Genomic DNA, 18,746 nt, shown 5'->3' with positions numbered 1-18,746 from the left:
AAGTCTGATGAGTGTAGGATTTCAAGATAATGCCTTAATAAAGTTGACAATTTATATGGTATTATACTGTAAAGATATGTATGTCTCTGTGATAGCAGCTCTTATTTGTGCATGTATCTGAGCAATACAAATTGCTCAGTAGTAATTTACAACTACTTCTCATCTTGGTTTCCTGCTGTGGCTTTCATATTTTTATGAGATTTTATTACATTAAAAATCTTTGGTATGCCAGAGCTGTTTACCATATCAGTTTTTTCTTCTTCATAGACACAAGCTGGACTGCATTTCCCAGCCTCCTCTACATTTTTTAGGGCCATGTGACCAAGTCATGATTAATGGAAAGTGAATGGAAGTGATATGTGCCATCTCTAGCCTGCCCATAAAGATGGTCCTTCAGCTTGTGCTGGTCATCCATGACCCTGTTTGGAAGACTCATCAGGATTGTATCACAAGCTTCCTTTGAGAGTCTGTGTTAGTTTTCCTCTCAGATTTGGAAGGTAGATAGGGGGCGAGACCGCTGTTCTTCAGAAGTAATTGAGGCAGGTTGGAGGATAAATGTAAGGTTTGAAGTATTGTCCTGGAAAGTCCAGATGACTACACGTGTTCATTTCCTATTTTATGTATCAAATTATCACAAACTTATTGGCTTATTTTATTATTAGAGTTTTGGAGATCAGAAATCCAAAATCAGTCTCATTGGACTCAAGTCAAGGTGTGGTAAGAATTGTGTTCCTTTGGTTAGCTGAGGGGAAAATCAATTTCCTTGTGTTTTTCAACTTATAAAGGCACTTTATGATTCTTTAGTTGAATCACTCCAACCTCATGCTTGCATCTTCACATCTTATACTGAGTGATACTCTTGCCTCCTTCTCATAAAACCCTGATGATTATATTGGACTCACTCAACTAATGTAGGATATCTCTGCATTTCAAGATTTTATTTTTTAATAATTGAAGTGTAGTTGATTTACAGTGTGTTAATTTCTGCTGTAGAGCAGAGTGATTCTGTTAAATATATACACATATGTGTGTATACGTACACATTATTATATTCTTTTCCATTATGATTTATCTCAGGAGATTGAATATAGTTCCCTTGCTATACAGTGGCACCTTGTTTATTTCAAGATTCTAAATCACATCTGCTCAGGTCCATTTACTACATGCTTCAAGTTTCTGGGACTGAGGATATGAACACCTTGCAGGGGTGGGAGGGGAGCACATTGTTTAGCCTGTCACTGGTCACTTAGCTCTTACAGACCAAGGTACTTGGTGGAAGCCTCCAAGAAGTTTAAGAGCTTCCAGATGAGCTCTTGAGAATCCCATGCTCTGAATTTGTTGGTGGCTGTTTGTCTTAACCATAATTTCTTATGCACTTCTCAATGACATTCTAAACTGCTTTTAATTCCTGTGTTAAATCCCTTTATATTTGGAGGACATGAGTGGTTTTTGTTTGTTTGTTTGTTTTCCTAACTGAACCCTGACTGATCCAAAGCTCTTTCTGTGTTGCTGGCTATGTAAAGAGTGATCTGGAAAATACAATGTAAAATGTGTTGATACGGCAGAGCAGCCATCAGCTTACATGGTCATGACTGTGTGGAGGGGAGGCCCCCTGCTGCCCTGAATTCTGTACTGCATTGTTATATGGATGTGAGTCACTCAAACTGGGACTCTATTTCACACTATAGTCTACAGCCTGCTGCTGCTAAGTTGCTTCAGTAGTGTCTGGCCCTCTGCGACCCCATGGACGGCAGCCCACCAGGCTCCCCTGTCTCTGGGATTCTCCAGGCAAGAGCTGGAGTGGGTTGCCATTTCCTCCTCCAAGTCTACAGCCTAGTTTACTCTTAATAATAGAGGTGTTTGTTGTGGTTGAAAACTAAATATAAAACAAGTCCCATCTCTCTCTTTGTGTTTAAACACAATTGATTCACAGTAGAACATTTTTCCATATAAGAATGTATCATACAAGGACAACAGACTTAAGACATTTGTGTCTGTCATTTATTAAAAAGTTACTGTCTCAGCATCTGAAGGAACTCATTGGTATACATGCTCAGTTTCTTCTCTTCATTTTTGGGTGAGGGGGCTACTTGCTAATTTGGATGGGGCTACTTGCATATTTGGACAGTGTCCTCATGTAATGTACTTCTTGTAATGTCTAAAGCATAGGACTCAGTGGCTGTTCTTTGATAATATACTCTCATGTGGGATGCAGCGGTTTCATCATCAGATTTAAAGTGTGCTTCAGGAGCTCAGAAGCAAATCTCAGTGGTGGTTTTTTCTTTTTTTTTTTTTTAGTATCTTTCATTTTTTTATTATTATTATTTTTACTTTACAATATTGTATTGGTTTTGCCATATATCAACATGAATCCACCGTGGGTATACACGTGTTCCCAATCCTGAACCCACCTCCCTCCCCATACCATCTCTGGGTCATCCCAGTGCACCAGCCCCAAGCATCCATCATATCATTTATTCTTCATGGTGGTATTGTTACCACTGTAAGATGAGAGAACATATGTTAGTTCAGGAATTTTGGTACCAAGGTAACAAACCTGGCAAGGGAAAGTCATGGGCCTCAAACATGATCTTCCTGCTCTCAGTTCATGACTTTTCCCCAAGCTCCCCTGGTGGCTCAGTCGGTAAAGAATCCACCTGCAATATGGGAGACCTGAGTTCAAAGCCTCGACTGGGAAGATCCTCTGGAGCAGAGCATGGCAACCCACGCCGGTATTCTTTCCTGGAGAATCGCCATGGACTGAGGAGTCTGATGGGCTACAGTCCATGGGGTCACACAGAGTCAGACATGACCGAGTGACTAAGCACTGGCCTCACAGCAGGTATGTGTACTATTTACCTCTCCTCACAGAAAACACATAGTCAAGAAGTATAGTTGAATTACAGTATTGTGTTGGTTTCAGATGTACAGCAGAGTGATTCAGTTAAAAAGTATATTTTTTTTCCAGAATGGTTTCCATTAGAGATATTACAGAATACTAAGTATTGTCCCATGTATCATCCAGTAAATCCTTGTTGCTTATCTGTTTTATATTTTTGTTGTTGTTCAGTCTGTGAGTCATGTCCAACTCTTTGTGGCCCAGGGACTGCAGCACACCAGGTTTCCCTGTCCTTCACTCTCTCCTGGACTTGGCGCAGACTTACGTCCATTGAGTCAGTGATGCCACCCAATCACCTTGTCCTCTGTCGCCCACTTCTCCCCCTGTCCTCAGTCTTTCCCAGCATCAGAGTCTTTTCCAGTGGGTGGCTGTTCACATCAAGTGGCCAAAGTATTGGAGCTTCAGCTTCAGCATAGTCCTTCCATTGAATATTTAGAGTTGATTTCCTTTAGGATTGACTGATTTGATCTCCAGGCTGTCCAAGGGCCTCTCAAGAGTCTTCTCCAGCACAGTTCAAAAGCATCAATTCTTCAGCGCTCAGCCTTCTTTGTGGTCCAGCTCTTACATCTGTACATGACTATTGGAAAAACCATAGTTGTGACTCTACGGACCTTTGTTGGCAAAGTGATGTCTCTACTTTTTATGTGCTATTTAGGTTTGTCATAACTTTTCTGCCAAGGAGCAGGCATCTTTTAATTTCATGGCTGCAGTCACTGTCCACAGTGATTTTGGAACCCAAGAAAGTAGAACTTGTCACTGTTGCCACTTTTTCTCCATCTATTTGGCGTGAAGTGATGGGACTACCACACAGTTGCACTCATCCCACATGCTAGCAAAGCAATGCTCAAAATTCTCCAAGCCAGCCTTCAGCAATACATGAACTGTGAACTTCCTCATGTTCAAGCTGGTTTTACAAAAGGCAGAGGAACCAGAGATCAAATTGCCAACATCCGCTGGATCATGGAAAAAGCAAGAGAGTTCCAGAAAAACATCTATTTCTGCTTCATTGACTATGCCAAAGCCTTTGACTGTGTGGATCACAATAAACTATGGAAAATTCTGAGAGAGATTGGGAATACCAGACCACTTAACCTGCCTCTTGAGAAATCTGTATGCAGGTCAGGAAGCAACAGTTCGAACTGGACATGGAACACCAGACTGGTTCCAAATAGGAAAAGGAGTACATCAAGGCTGTATATTGTCACCCTGCTTATTTAATTTCTATGCAGAGTATATCATGAGAAATCCTGGACTGGAAGAAACACAAGCTGGAATCAAGATTGCCGGGAGAACTATCAATAACCTCAGATATGCAGATGATACCACCCTTATGGCAGAAAGTGAAGAGGAACTAAAAAGCCTCTTGATGAAAGTGAAAGAGGAAAGTGAAAAAGTTGGCTTAAAGTTCAACATTCAGAAAACAAAGATCATGGCATCTGGTCCCATCACTTCATGGGAAATAGATGGGGAAACTGGAAACAGTGTCAGACTTTATTTTGGGGGGCTCCAAAATCACTGCAGATGGTGACTGCAGCCATGAAATTAAAAGATGCTTACTCCTTGAAAGAAAAGTTATGACCAACCTAGATAGCACAGTCAAAAGCAGAGACATTACTTTGCTGACTAAGGTCCGTCTAGTCAAGGCTATGGTTTTTCCAGTGGTCATGTATGGATGTGAGAGTTGGACTGTGAAGAAGGCTGAGCGCTGAAGAATTGATGCTTTTGAACTGTGGTGTTGGAGAAGGCTCTTGAGAGTCCCTTGGATTGCAAGGAGATCCAACCAGTCCATTCTGAAGGAGATCAGCCCTGGGATATCTTTGGAAGGAATGATGCTAAAGCTGAAACTCCAGTACTTTGGCCACCTCATGGGAAGAGTTGACTCATTGGAAAAGAGTCTGATGCTGGGAGGGATTGGGGGCAGGAGGAGAAGAGGACGACAGAGGATGAGATGGCTGGATGGTATCACTGACTCGATGGATGTGAGTCTGAGTGAACTCCAGGAGTTGATGATGGACAGGAGGCCTGGTGTGCTGCGATTCATGGGGTCACAAAGAGTCAGACATGACTGAGTGACTGAACTGAACTGAACTGATAGGACTAGATGCCATGATCTTTATTTTTTGAATGTTGAGTTTTAAGCCAGCTTTTTCACTCTCCTCTTTCACCTTCATCAAGAGGCTCTTTAGTTCTTCTTTGCTTTCTGCCATAAGGGTGGTATCATCTGCATATCTGAGGTTATTAATATTTCTCCCGGCAGTCTTGATTGCAACTTAAGCTTCATCCAGCCTGGCATTTCTCATAATGTATTCTGCATAGAAGTTAAATAAACACGATGACAGTATACAGTCTTGACGTACTCTTTACCCAGTTTTGAACCAGTCTGTTGTTCCACGTTCTGTTCTAACTGTTGCGTCTTGTCATGCACACAGATTTCTCAGGAGGCAGGTCAGGTGGTCTGGTATTCCCGTCTCTCTAAGAGTTTTCCATGGTTTGTTGTGATCCACACAGTCAAAGGCTTTAACGTAGTTAATGAAGCAGATTTTTTTTTTTTTTTTTTTTTAGAATTCCCTTGCTTTTTCTGTGATCCAACAGATGTTGGCAATTTGATCTCTGGTTCCTCTGCCTTTTCTAAATCCAGCGTGTACATCTGGAAGTTCTCAGTTCATGTACTGTGGAAGCCTAGCTTGAAGAATTTTGAACATAATCATACTAGCATGTAAAATGAGTGCAGTTTTATATATAGTTTGTGTATCTGTCAATAGAAGCCTCTCCTGTTGTCATTTCTAAATAAAGATTAATAGAGAACACAAAACAAAATTTGTAATAAAAATGGGATTAATAGATTTATATTTGTATTGAAGGTGCTCTTGGCTAAGAGTGGTGTGGCCATTGGAAATCTATAGCAAGGGTTCTAGTTATAATTCTCTCTCTTCTCTCCCCCTCACCTCACCCCAAGCCCCATTCATAGCTCTTTAAACTCTTGACTCTGTTCTTTTGATTAAGTCACTGTGACCTTTTGGGTCACAAAATTTTGTTAGTTAAAATATATAGTTAAGCTAGATGCAGGATGCTTTTCAGCTTTCACATCTTATCATTGTTCTTAATGAAAGAATTGAAAATACTTCAGGGCAGTCGGGGAAGCTTTATTTTAAAAAAAGTTAGTATTTTTCAGTTAAAAATATTTTTTAATTAAAAAAATATTCCCTTACTTTGCGTTTCTTTGGTTAGCCACCATTGATTACTCTCATACAGCCCATTTAAAAAATCTTCTTTAAAATATTAGCGTAATGCTCTTTATATTATTCATCCTCAAATCTCACATAGAACTTAGTCGAGTATCTTTCTCAGATTAGGTGCTCACTTAAGCAGGTGTTTCAGTGGTAGCAAGTTCTGAGCAGTAGCAAGCATTTCTTAGGTACACAAGGCCTCTTTACTGAAATTAAATAGTAATTGGAAGAGGCTACTCACCCTTATGGCAGAAAGAAAAGAGGAACTAAAGAGCCTCTTGATGAAAGTGAAAGAGGAGAGTGAAAAATTTGGCTTAAAACTCAGCATTCAAAAAACTAAGATTATTGCATCCAGTCCCATCACTTCATGGCAAATAGATGGGGAAACGATGGAAACAGTGAGAGGCTTTATTTTTGGGGGCTCCAAAATCACTGCAGATGGTGACTGCAGCCATGGAATTAAAAGATGCTTGCTCTTTGGAAGAAAAGCTATAAACAACCTAGACAGCATATTCAAAAGCAGAGACATTACTTTGCCAATAAATGTCCGTCTAGTCAAAGCTATGGTGGTTTTTCCAGTAGTCATGTATGGATGTGAGAGTTGGACCATAAAGCTGAGCACTGAAGAATTGATGCTTTTGAACTGTGGTGTCGGAGAAGACTCTTGAGAGTCCCTTGGACTGCAGGGAGATCCAACGAGGCAATTCTAAAGGAAATCAGTCCTGAATAGTCAATGGAAGGACTGATGCTGAAGCTGAAACTCCAATCCTTTGGCCACCTCATGTGAAGAACTGACTCATTGGAAAAGACCCTGATGCTGGGAAAGATTGAAGGCAGGAGGAGAAGGGGACGACAGAGGATGAGCTGATTGGATGGCATCACCAACTCTATGGATATGAGTTCGGCAAGCTCCGGGAGTTGGTGATGGACAGGTAGGCCTGGCGTGCTGTAGTCCAGGTGTCGCGAAGAGTTGGACAAGCCTGAGCGACTGAATTGAACTGAAAGAGGCTAGCTTACAAATCTAGTTAAGGATTAACAATATTTTATAGATGTGTAATTGTCTAAAATTAAAACAGTAAAAATTTATTCATTTGGTCATATGCTTAACATTTAGCTCTCAAATTGAAATTAATCATCTGTTAGAATGAACAATGAATAAGTTCTCATGTTCTTTGGTGTGATTTTTCTCAATTAAAATTATATGATAGCATGGTCAGACATTTTCAGTTAATGCTTGACATTTGGAGCATGATTCCGGAGGTCAGTTTCATAAAAATATTTTCATGTTTACCACTTTTCTCAAGGGTGAGTCTCAGTTCTTTGATATTCATATCAGTCTTTTTTGAAGTACCTAATGTCATCCTCCTAGTTGGTTTTCTCTTTTCATATGTTAATCATTATAATTCTGACAGATACTCATTTGTTAGTGGTTTTGCATATAATCTGAGTAGTTCTGCTGCATCAGTTTTAAAAATTAACTTAATGAAATCCTTTGACGTTTATAAGATTGCAGTCAAGTGTAATAATGGCCAAAAGGCAATGTGACATGGTGTGCTGGGATCAGTGCTTGGTTGAAATCAGGAAGGATGTCTGCATAGGGATTACATTTATAAATGGTTGGTTCATCAGTGAATATACCTTAGTCGATTGCTTTTGCTATAATATACCTTGGTATTTTTGTGTGCACATACTGAGTAGTTAGGTAGGAAGATGCCCCTGTGGCATATTCAGGACAGGAAAGTGCTGTGAAATTGCTGAAATGGAGGGTTTGCTTGTGTTTGGATTGCTGGTAAGGAAGGACCTAGTAAAGAAGATGTGGTGACTTTTACTTCCGTCCTCTGCCGACGGTCACTCCTTTCGCTTCTCTTTGTTTTCATCTTAATTCCCTCTTTAAGGACCACTGAGGTACATGTGTTACCAGGCTATCAAGTCATACCACTAACTCATTTGTCGTATTTGGCACAGTGTTGGGCAGGTGCCCTAGAGCCATTCACTGAGATTTTCTAAATGGAACTAGTAGGTTGTCTTGCTGATTGGTATATGAAGTCAGAAGGATGGGATTTTAGGTTGTCTGTCACTCCTGGCGTGAAGAACTCTGATGTACAGAAGCTAAGCAGATAAACAGAGATTTTCACAGATTCAGTAAATACTAAAATGCTAACTCAGTGCCAGTCTTTGTTCTAGGTGCCACCAATACAGAAATAAATATAACACATAAAAATTGTCACCCTTCTGTGGCTGGAGGGAGTACTGACGATACAGTCAAGTTCTTGGATGTAGCCATGCCTGAAACCGGATTATCTCCATTCTTCTTTGTTATGTGTGCTTGCACAGCCCCTTTTTGCCCAAGCTAGACTGAATTAGGCTTATGTCATTTTTTTAAAAGGTTCATTTTCCTTTGGTTGAGTTGTGCAGCATGCGGGATCTTAGATCAAACCCATGACCCCTGCATTGGAAGCGCAGAGTGTTAACCAGCTGAATGCCAAGGAAGTCCCTACCCTTATGTCAGTTTTAGTAAAAGTCATTTTTGTAAATATGAAAGCCATGCATAATTTCAGCTTTCATTAAGAAGATGACAAATTTTAAAATATATGAATAAATTCCAATTTGTGAATTTGGGTAAAACTCTTGTCACATATTTTTCCACTCTTCCCCCAGTTTTCAATAAATGAAGATTACCTTATCCTGTCTTTTTCTTCTGTTCTGTTCCAGACTTTAACCTCATGGTTTTCTGTTAAAGCTTTCTGGCTGACTACTTTCTTTAGTCATTCAGAAAGATGTAAGTATTTGTTCAGTAGTTATTTTCAGTAGACCTGTTTTAGGCAGCACAGGTTATTTTGGTAAATCATTTTTAAAGAGTACTGAATGATTACTTGCATATTGGATGTACAGATATTGAGAACTAGAAATAAAACTTCAATTTGTTAATTTCTTTTATTGCTGTTATATATGATGAAGAATATGTGAGATGGGAGTTTGCACCCTTGAAATTGCTGAAATACTTTTGCCCTAGATGCTTCTGTATTTCACACAAGTACTGTATGATAGGTAAGCAACTTAATTCTTTTAGTAATTAATTCTTTTAGGTAAGAATACCTTCTTTATATAGTTTTTCTTGGTGCCTATTGGAAAATGTGCGGGCAATTGGTTTTTCTACAAAATATATGCTTTTTAAGACTAATTGAGGGGAGAATCAGAGGAAGTTTTACCGTATGAATTTGAGATAAATTACAGCCTAATGGTAATGAAGTAACATTATACATATACATAATATTAAGTTTTCCTACCTTAGAATGTCTGTGTTATTATCCTGACATCTGGACCAGGGCAAAGATAGTCACTTGTGGCCAGAGGAACCAGGTACTTAGAAATTGGAGGATCATATAATTTGCTGTCCAAACCATAAAGCTTGAGAGTGAAAGAAGGTGGCAATTGATAATTTTGGTGAGAGAGCAGAAGTCGACTGGGACTGGCCCTGGGCTAACCAGGACACACAGCCACTCTCTCGGACTGGGAGAGAAGAGCTTTAAAGTGGACACATAGTTAATGTTTACTACATTTTCATTGATTAGAATTATTTTATAGGGATTTTGATCAAAAAGTTCTTTCTCTCTGCATTTAAGCACTATGTTTACACTCTGGTGTATGATTCATTATCCATTTTGTGCTGCACAAGAGTTTTGTGTGTGGTGCTGGTTCCTTTAGTGCTGCTTATTTCTCTAATTTTTAAACTCAAATTTAAAATTTTACCCTACTGTTTGTATTTTTCTTCAATTAAGCAATTCATTTTCATTAAACATAGAGGTTAATTTGTATCCATGCATTTATAAATAATGAACTTTAAATTGTATGTACAAAATACTGGTGGAAATTTTTTCCTGAAAAGGCCCATAGAGGTAAAAATATACTCACATTATCATTACTCATTTATTGTTTATAGCTTGTCAATGACATTGTAAAGTTGGTAATTTTCTCAGTACAATGAAATTCTGAATTTGCACATTATATATCTTCCCTGTAACTTATTTATTTCACAAAACATGGCAGCACATGTTTTGGTCTTTTCCTAGTGTTAAAACAGTATTTCACACACACACACACACACACACACGCATGCACGCACGCGCACGTGTGCGCGCGCACACACACACACACACACACCTCTGAGTGATGAGACAACGGTGCTCAATGGAAATTGGTTAAAAGATTGTACTCTTTGATTTGAAATAATTTCCCCCCAGTAATGCAGCTGGCAGTTGTACCAATATTGAAATAAAGAATTGACTTCTAAGCTGTTTCTTTTGATTAAATTACTCTATCTCTGCTTTTCATACAGAGGCAGAAGAATGAATACATACCTCTAGGGATCTGTAGGTGCAGCATGAAGCCACCTGACTGTTCAGATTGTCTTTGAGATCTTATGTGTTGTATTAAAACATTCTGCAGACTTTGCTTTCTATCACATTATCTATTAGGTTTTTTTTTTTTTTAACTTTAAAAATATGATTGTCTCTTTTGTGTACTCTCAGTTGTTGAATATGAGTTACTTCAGGATGGTACTATTATGTTTTTCTTGGCAAACTATCAAGTCACCTCTGGGGTGCTTAGGGCTGTTCTGTTCGAGAACCAAGAGAATCAGAACTGTATTGCCTTTCATAGAAGCCACTTCCAAAGCTATTACAGCTTCAGTCATACAGGCTTCTGTATGTCAAGCAGTTAAATGGTTTCTAGACAGTGGTTTAGTGGCAGCTGCTAGGTTGCCATGCTTCCGTAGATTGTTCTGGAAGGAGACAGGAAGCCCAAAGGGTTTAGATAGTTTATTACTCCAGGCACAGCAGACAGAATGACCTGCAGGTTAGAGTGGGCTGTCTTTCCCCTTTACATCCAATGGGGTGATGCAGAGTTGGGCTCTGATGGATGCTGTGTGCTCAGCTCAGTAGGGCTGTGTCACTGAGGATCCCAGAGTTTAGGAAATTTCCCATCTTTTTAATGGGGGCTCTAGCAAACCTTCCATCTTTTGCCCTGGAGAGATATATCTTTATCATTCTGGTTAGGAGGCAAATCTCTCCCCTGACCCAGAGGGAAACTCAGTGTCTAGCTTCCCAGACTTTTTGTTTAACAAACAAAAGATGTCGTTGAAAAGATTGTCTGGAAGAACAGCTTTCACAGGACAGGACATGCAGAAATTGGAGATTTGTCTCCCAAGTACATTCCATCTTGCAGCGTCTTAGAAATCCTGAATATAATGGATTAAAAAAAAAATCAAAACACCTGTCTTCACAATACCAGGTAGAGAGTTGAAGAAGCTGGCTAACTGAATTCTTTCTCTAGGTAATTTTAGCTATTTCTGTTGTCATCTTGGAGTGATATTTTGTTCCTGGAAGTTTTTCCAGCCTTAAAAAAAATTGTTTTTTGACTAATTGATCTGGCTTAGATGGACTTAGAGAGGAAAGTTCAGTGTTCTGCTGTGAAGAGAGCCTCACTGGCAGTCTTACTCTTTGTCTACTTCATGGTCACGTATTCATTTTTTGTGCACTCATTTGATAGCCCTTTGTGCACATCCCACTCTCACCATCAGGGTCTGCAGAGAATTAACCTCCTGTACTCCTCATTGTTGCTACCACAAGTAACAGTTATGATTATAAGTATAAATGAATTTTGTGAGCCTGGGAAAATTGTGATGGTTAGAAAATTGTCAAGAGGCATTGCCCTTCCTCTAGTACTCAGCTTCTTTTTTCTATGTTTTGTTGTCATCCTGCTCTCATTTCTTCCCTAGGGTAGTTAGTGTTCATCAAGTTCTCCCTCTGGTTCAGGCGCATTCTTAAAATTGGTGGTTCTTTTCCACTTTGAGCAGGTAGGTTAAGGTGGGCCTGGATAATCGATATGATTTAGTAGAGCATTCAGCTGCCTTTTAACCCCTCAAGAGTGATTTACATGGTAATAATTTTTCTGATAACTCTGCCTCACAGAGTTTATTTTAGAGTTTTCATTCACAGTTTGTTAGGTTTTTCTTTTATTTTTTAATAAGAGCTAGAGCTCACTCTTTTTTTTAACTTTAATTTTTTTCTATTACTTTAATTATTGCATAGCATGTGGGATCTTAGTTTCCTAACCAGGGACTGAACCTGAATGTTAACCACTGAACCTCCAGAGAATTCCCTAGATCTCATTTTGTAACTAACATTGTCTCGTTCATCCTGAGAATTTGGCTGGGTTTATACCATTGAATTCACTCCAGTACTCTTGCCTGGAAAATCCCATGGACGGAGGAGCCTGGTAGGCTGCAGTCTATGGGGTCGCTAAGAGTCGGACATGACTGAGCGACTTCACTTTGACTTTTCACTTTCATGCTTTGGAGAAGGAAATGGCAACCCACTCCATTGTTCTTGCCTGGAGAATCCCAGGGATGGGGGAGCCTGGTGGGCTGCCGTCTATGGGGTTGCACAGGGTCGGACACGACTGAGGCGACTTAGCAGCAGCAGCAGCATACCATCGAATTAGTCATGTTGGGATGTTATAACCAAGTACCGTAGACTAGGTGGATTTTAAAAAACAGAAATTTGTCAGTTCTGGAGGCTGGAAGTCAGATCAAGGTGTGACTGGGTTTCAGAAAACTGACTTATTGTATTTTCCATGGGAGAAAGAGGGTAAGAGTGTTCTCTGAGGTCCCTTGTGTTAGGACACAAATCCAGCTCATGAAGGATCCACCCTCATGACCTAATTATTTCCCAAAGACTCCACCTCCTAATAACTACCAGATTGGGAATTAGAAATTCAGTGTGTGAATTTGTGTGTGTATGTGTGTGTGTGTGTGGCTGCTGCTGCTAAGTCACTTCAGTCGTGTCCGACTCTGTGCGACCCCATGGACTGCAGCCACCCAGGTTCCTCCATCCATGGGATTTTCCAGGCAAGAGGACTGGAGTAGGGGTATAAATACTCAGTCCTTTGAAACCACCTTAGAGAAATAGATCAGTCAAATATTATTTTCAGCTAGATGGTATACTTCGTGTCCAGATTGGTTTTCATCTAGGTGTAAATTACTTGGGAAACATTTAGAGGGATCAGCCAGTTGGAACATAATAAGCATGATTGGTTTCATCAGACAGTCCCTGAGATTCAATGGTTTGACTTATAATTTTTTAACTTTACAATGCTGCGAAAGTGATATGCACTGAGTAGAAACTGGACTTTGAGTTTTGAGGTTTGATCCTGGTCTAATGTTAGGCAGTAGGTACACTCTGATGCTGGGCATTGGTGTGAACCTCAGCTCTCAGGAAGCCACCTGTGACCTCATGGTAAACAACTGGTACTCTTAGAACCATTCTGTACCCAAACATTATTTTTTTTCACTTTTAGTACAGTTTTCAAAAAATTACTTGAGACATTCATCAATTTATTGTAAAATTGACTCCGTGTTAGATAATTTTGCCCAACTGGAGGCTAGTGTAAGTGTTCTGAGCACATTTAAGGTTGATGGGGCTAAGCTGTGATACGTGGTAGTTTGGGTGTATTAATTGCATTTTTGACTTGTGATATTTAAAATTTGGGTTTGTTTATTAAAACAGTCTCATCATAAGTTGAGAAAGATCTGTATTTCCTGTTAAAAGTGTTCTTTTTTGCTATGGAACTAACTGTCATAGTGTTACTACATTTTAAGATTATTTTGAGGTAGAAAAATATAGGTTAGCTTCCCCCCCCAACAGAATGCTTAGTTTTTTTAAAAATGATTGTTTAGAAAATTTTTATATTTACCATTAGCTTACTCATCAAAAACGAGTGATTTTTAAAATATACTATGTTGTCTTTTAAAATGCGATTAATTGTATAGGACATATTGCATCAATTGGATAATTTTTGTGGTTTTCATATATTTCATATATGCACATATACTCTATATTGGGAAATAGGAATTTTTAACAGTTGTTTACTTTGCATTTGATACTTAACACTTTGTTTTAAAAAGGACTAAAGAGAATCCATTGGTGGTCCAGTGGTTAGGACTTTGTACTACTTTCACTGCCAAGGGGCATAGGTTCCATCCCTGGTTGCGGATCTGAGAGCCCTTGTGCTGTATGGAGAAGCCAGAAACACGAGTAAATAAAAAGAACCAAGATGTCCTCATAAATGGCCAATGGGTGTTAAAAAATACCTACTGAACTGTAATAATTTGATTTTATTTTGCAGTGATTATGCAAACTTTTTTTTTTAATGGCAACCATCATTTTATGGCAGCCAATTGAAATGTTAAGAATATCTGATGTAATATGTATATATGCTTTATTAATTTAGGCAATAGTATATTTTATCTCAAGAATTCCTTTGAGATCTACTTCTTTTACAAATATATATTTTATATTTTTGGTGTAAATGATACATATTTTAGACTTTTAAAGATACTTTTATACCCAAGGTAAAAATGAACTTTAAAATAAAAGTGAATCAGAAATTTGATTTATATATTAAAAATGTATATTGTAATGGATATAATTGACCGTTAACTCCAGGATTCACTGTGTAAGATGGCAAATCTGCTTTTAAAAATGTCTAAACCAAAATATACCATGTAATGTGGTCCTCAGGAAATAACACCATTAACACCATTTAGGCTGTTTGCATCAGATATGCTTGGGACAGCCCTGGTTTACTCCTACTGCTGTGGTGTAACTACTGTAAGCATCTCCTTTCATTCCCAAATGTGTTACAGTTTTGATGCTCAACTATGCGGGCACCTAGCCATATGTACCTTTACAAGTTATTTACAGTATCTTTAACTTTACTCTCCTTGTTGTTGCTGTTTAGTCCTAAGTCACATCCAGCTCTTTGAGACCCCATGGACTGTAGCTTTGCCAGGCAACTGAATAAAATTACCAGTTTCAGATTTTGAGACTTGAGCTTTAGATTTTTTTTTTTCTGTTGAAATTTACAGATTGTGATTATAGTTTGGTTCTTTGTTTGAACTTAGCACAAAGTTACCATTTTAATGGTTCTAAAAAATGTGTTTTATTTTTTAAATTAAAGAACAAATCAGAGTTTTTGAGTTATATATGCAGAACTCTTGTTTGCTTAGCTTTTGAAAACAAGTATAAGTTTATCTGTTGATGAACCAGCATCCTTTTGCTAGGTAGTTGAGAAACCACTGCTTTTTCTATCAGGGTGTGAAAATGGAGCTAAAGAAATTACCCTTTTTCTTGAATAATGAGACTTAAACCATTTCCTATATATTCTTTTGTTCTTCTAACACCTTTCTTTTTTGCTATTTGTGTACCCACATTGGTTGAGGATATCTTCATGCCCTAAGGAAGAGCATTTTGACCACTTTAAGTATCTACAACTCTATCCTGAGTTTTCTAAAAAATTTTGTTAACATTTTAAATTGCAATTGAATAATGAAAGATTGAAGAGATAAGGGCTCTCTTGGTGGCTCAACAGTAAAAAGAATCTGCCTGCCAGTCCCAACCCAAGAAGACATGGGTTTGACCCCTTGGTCGGGAAGATCCCCTGGAAAAGAAAATGACAACCCACTCCATTATTCTTGCCTGGGAAGTCCCATGGGCAGAAAGTCTTGACAGGCTGCAGTCCATGGGGTCTCAAAGAGTTGGATGTGACTTAGTGACTAAACAGCAACAACAAGGAGAATAAAGTTAAAGGCGCCATAAATAACTTGTACATATGGCTAGGTGCCCATGTAGTTGAGCATCAAAATTGTAACACATTTGGGAATGAAAGGAGATGCTTACAGTAGTTATACCACAGCAGTAGGAGTAAACCAGGGCTGTCCCAAGCATATCTGATGCAAGTAGCCTGAATGGTGTTATTTCCTGAGCACCACATTATGTGGTAATTTAGGTTTAGACATTTTAAAAGCAAATTTGCCATCTTACATAGTGGATCCTGGAGTTAACAGTCAAACTACTATTTTGTGTGATGTTAATGATGTCAGGGCAGCTTGTTCCTGGTTAGATTTTTAGGGGTAGAAAACATGTTTTTAACTCTCTGATGTTCATTTGGTTATGTTTAACAGTTTGTTCCAACAACACGAGAGAAGACTCTACACATGGACATCACCAAATAGTCAAAACCAAAATCAGATTTATTCTATTCTTTGCAGCCAAAGATAGAGAAGCTCTATGCAGTCAGCAAAAACAAGACTGGGAGCTGACTGTGGCTCAGATCATGAACTCTTTATTGCCAAAATCAGACTTAAATTGAAGAAAGTAGGGAAAACCATGAGACCATTCAGGTATGACCTAAATCAAATCCCTTTTGATTATACAGTGGAAGTGGATATAGATTTAAGGGACTAGATCTGATAGAGTGCTTGATGAACTATGGACGGAGGTTCGTGACATTGTACAGGAGACAGGAATCAAGACCATCCCCAAGAAAAAGAAATGGAAAAAAGCAAAATGGCTGTCTGGGGAGGCCTTACAAATAGCTGTGAAAAGCAAAGGAGAAAAGGAAAGATATACCCATTTGAATGGAGAGTTCCAAAGAATAGCAAGGAGAGATGAGAAAGCCTTCCTCAGTGATCAGTGCAAAGAAATAGAGGAAAACAGCAGAATGGGAAAGACTAGAGATCTCTTCAAGAAAATTAGAGATACCAAGGGAACATTTCATGCAAAGATGGGCTCCATAAAGGACAGAAATGGTATGGACCTAACAGAAGCAGAAGATATTAAGAAGAGGTGGCAAGAATACACAGAAGAACTATACCAAAAATATCTTCATGACCCAGATAATCACGATGGTGTGATCACTCACCTAGAGCCACACATCCTGGAATGTGAAGTCAAGTGGGCCTTAGGAAACATCACTATGAACAAAGCTAGTGGAGGTGATGGAATTCCAGTAGAGCTATTTCAAATCCTGAAAGATGGTGCTGTGAAAGTGCTGCACTCAATATGCCAGCAAATGTGGAAAACTCAGCAGTGGCCACAGGACTGGAAAAAGTCAGTTTTCATTCCAATCCCAAAGAAAGGCAATGCCAAAGAATGCTCAAACTACCACATAATTGCACTCATCTCATATGCTAGTAAAGTAATGCTCAAAATTCTCCAACCCGGGCTTCAAGAATACATGAACCATGAACTTCCAGATGTTCAAGCTGGTTTTAGGAAAGGCAGAGGAACCAGAGATCAGATTGCCAGCATCTACTGGATCATGGAAAAAGCAAGAGAGTTCCAGAAAAAACATCTATCCCTGCTTTATTGACTATGCCAAAGCCTTTGACTGTGTGGATCACAATAAACTGGAAAATTCTGAAAGAGATGGAACTACCAGACCATCTGACCTGCCTCTTGAGAAATCTGTATGCAGGTCAGCAAGCAACAGTTAGAACTGGACATGGAACAACAGACTGGTTCCAAATAGGAAAAGAAGTATGTCAAGGCTGTATACTGTCAGCCTGCTTATTTAACTTCTATGCAGAGTACATCATGAGAAATGCTGGGCTGGAGGAAGCACAAGCTGGAATCAAGATTGCCGGGAGAACTATCAATAACCTCAGATATGCAGATGACACCACCCTTATGGCAGAAAGCGAAGAACTAAAGGGCCTTTTGATGAAAGTGAAAGAGGAGAGTGAAAAAGTTGGCTTAAAATGCAACATTCAGAAAACTAAGGTCATGGCATCCAGTCCTGTCACTTCATGGGAAATAGATGGGGAAACAGTGGAAACAGTGGCTGACTTTAAAATTTTGGGCTCCAAAATCACTGCAGATGGTGATTGCAGCCATGAAATTAAAAGACACTTACTTGGAAGGAAAGTTATGACCAACCTAGACAGCATATTAAAAAGCAAACACATTACTTTGCCAACAAAGGTCCGTCTAGTCAAGGCTATGGTTTTTCTAGTAGTCATGTATGGATGTGAGAGTTGAACCATAAAGAAAGCTGAGCACCAAAGAATTGATGCTTTTGAACTGTGGTGTTGGAGAAGACTCAATCTTGAGAATCCCTTGGACCTCAAGGAGATCCAACTAGTCCATCCTGAAGGAGGTCAGTCCTGAGTGTTCATTGGAAGGACTGATGCTGAAGGTGAAACTCCAGTCCTTTGGCCACCTCATGCGAATAACTGACTCACTGGAAAAGACCCTAACACTGGGAAAGATTGAGCGCAGGAGGAGAAGGGGACGAAAGTGGATGAGATGGTTGGATGGCATCACCAACTCAAAGGCCATGAGTTTGGGTAAACTCCGGGAGTTCGTGATGGACAGGGAGGCCTGTCATGCTGTTGTCCATGGGGTTGCAAATAGTTGGACAGGACTGAGCAACTGAACTGAATAGTTGGTTTCTTTTTGCTGAATTTTTGTCATTCTCCTTTTAATTCCTCAAACTTTTTTTTTCCCCTTGGAGCTTTGTGTTAATACCTATTTTGACATCTTTTTCTATTAAGTCCAGTATGTGGACCCTGTCAGAGGTGGTTTTTTCCACCTGCTTTTGATTTTTCTATGCAAGAGTTACACTTTTATGTTTCTCTGCATATTTACTTGTTAAAAACTGTATATTACAGATATTTTAGCAGCTCTAGCTTCTGACTACCCCAATGCTTATTCTGACTAGTCCCAGCTTATTCTGTTCTTTTAATTATTTATTTTGCTTATTTGTTTGGCTTGCCTGGA

The 18,746-nt window shown here is 39.1% G+C and overlaps 1 protein-coding gene across 9 annotated transcripts in view; it reads left to right on the top strand.

Annotated features, from left to right (window-relative positions):
- Window positions 1-18,746, top strand: part of TUSC3 (tumor suppressor candidate 3) — a 222,802-nt gene that overhangs the window by 20,981 nt on the left and 183,075 nt on the right. The gene's annotated exons all lie outside the window — the stretch shown is intronic.

Source organism: Ovis canadensis, chromosome 26, assembly GCF_042477335.2.
Source record: "Ovis canadensis isolate MfBH-ARS-UI-01 breed Bighorn chromosome 26, ARS-UI_OviCan_v2, whole genome shotgun sequence".
NCBI classification, from domain to species: Eukaryota; Metazoa; Chordata; class Mammalia; order Artiodactyla; family Bovidae; genus Ovis; species Ovis canadensis.
This window is presented reverse-complemented; position numbering and strand designations above follow the sequence as displayed.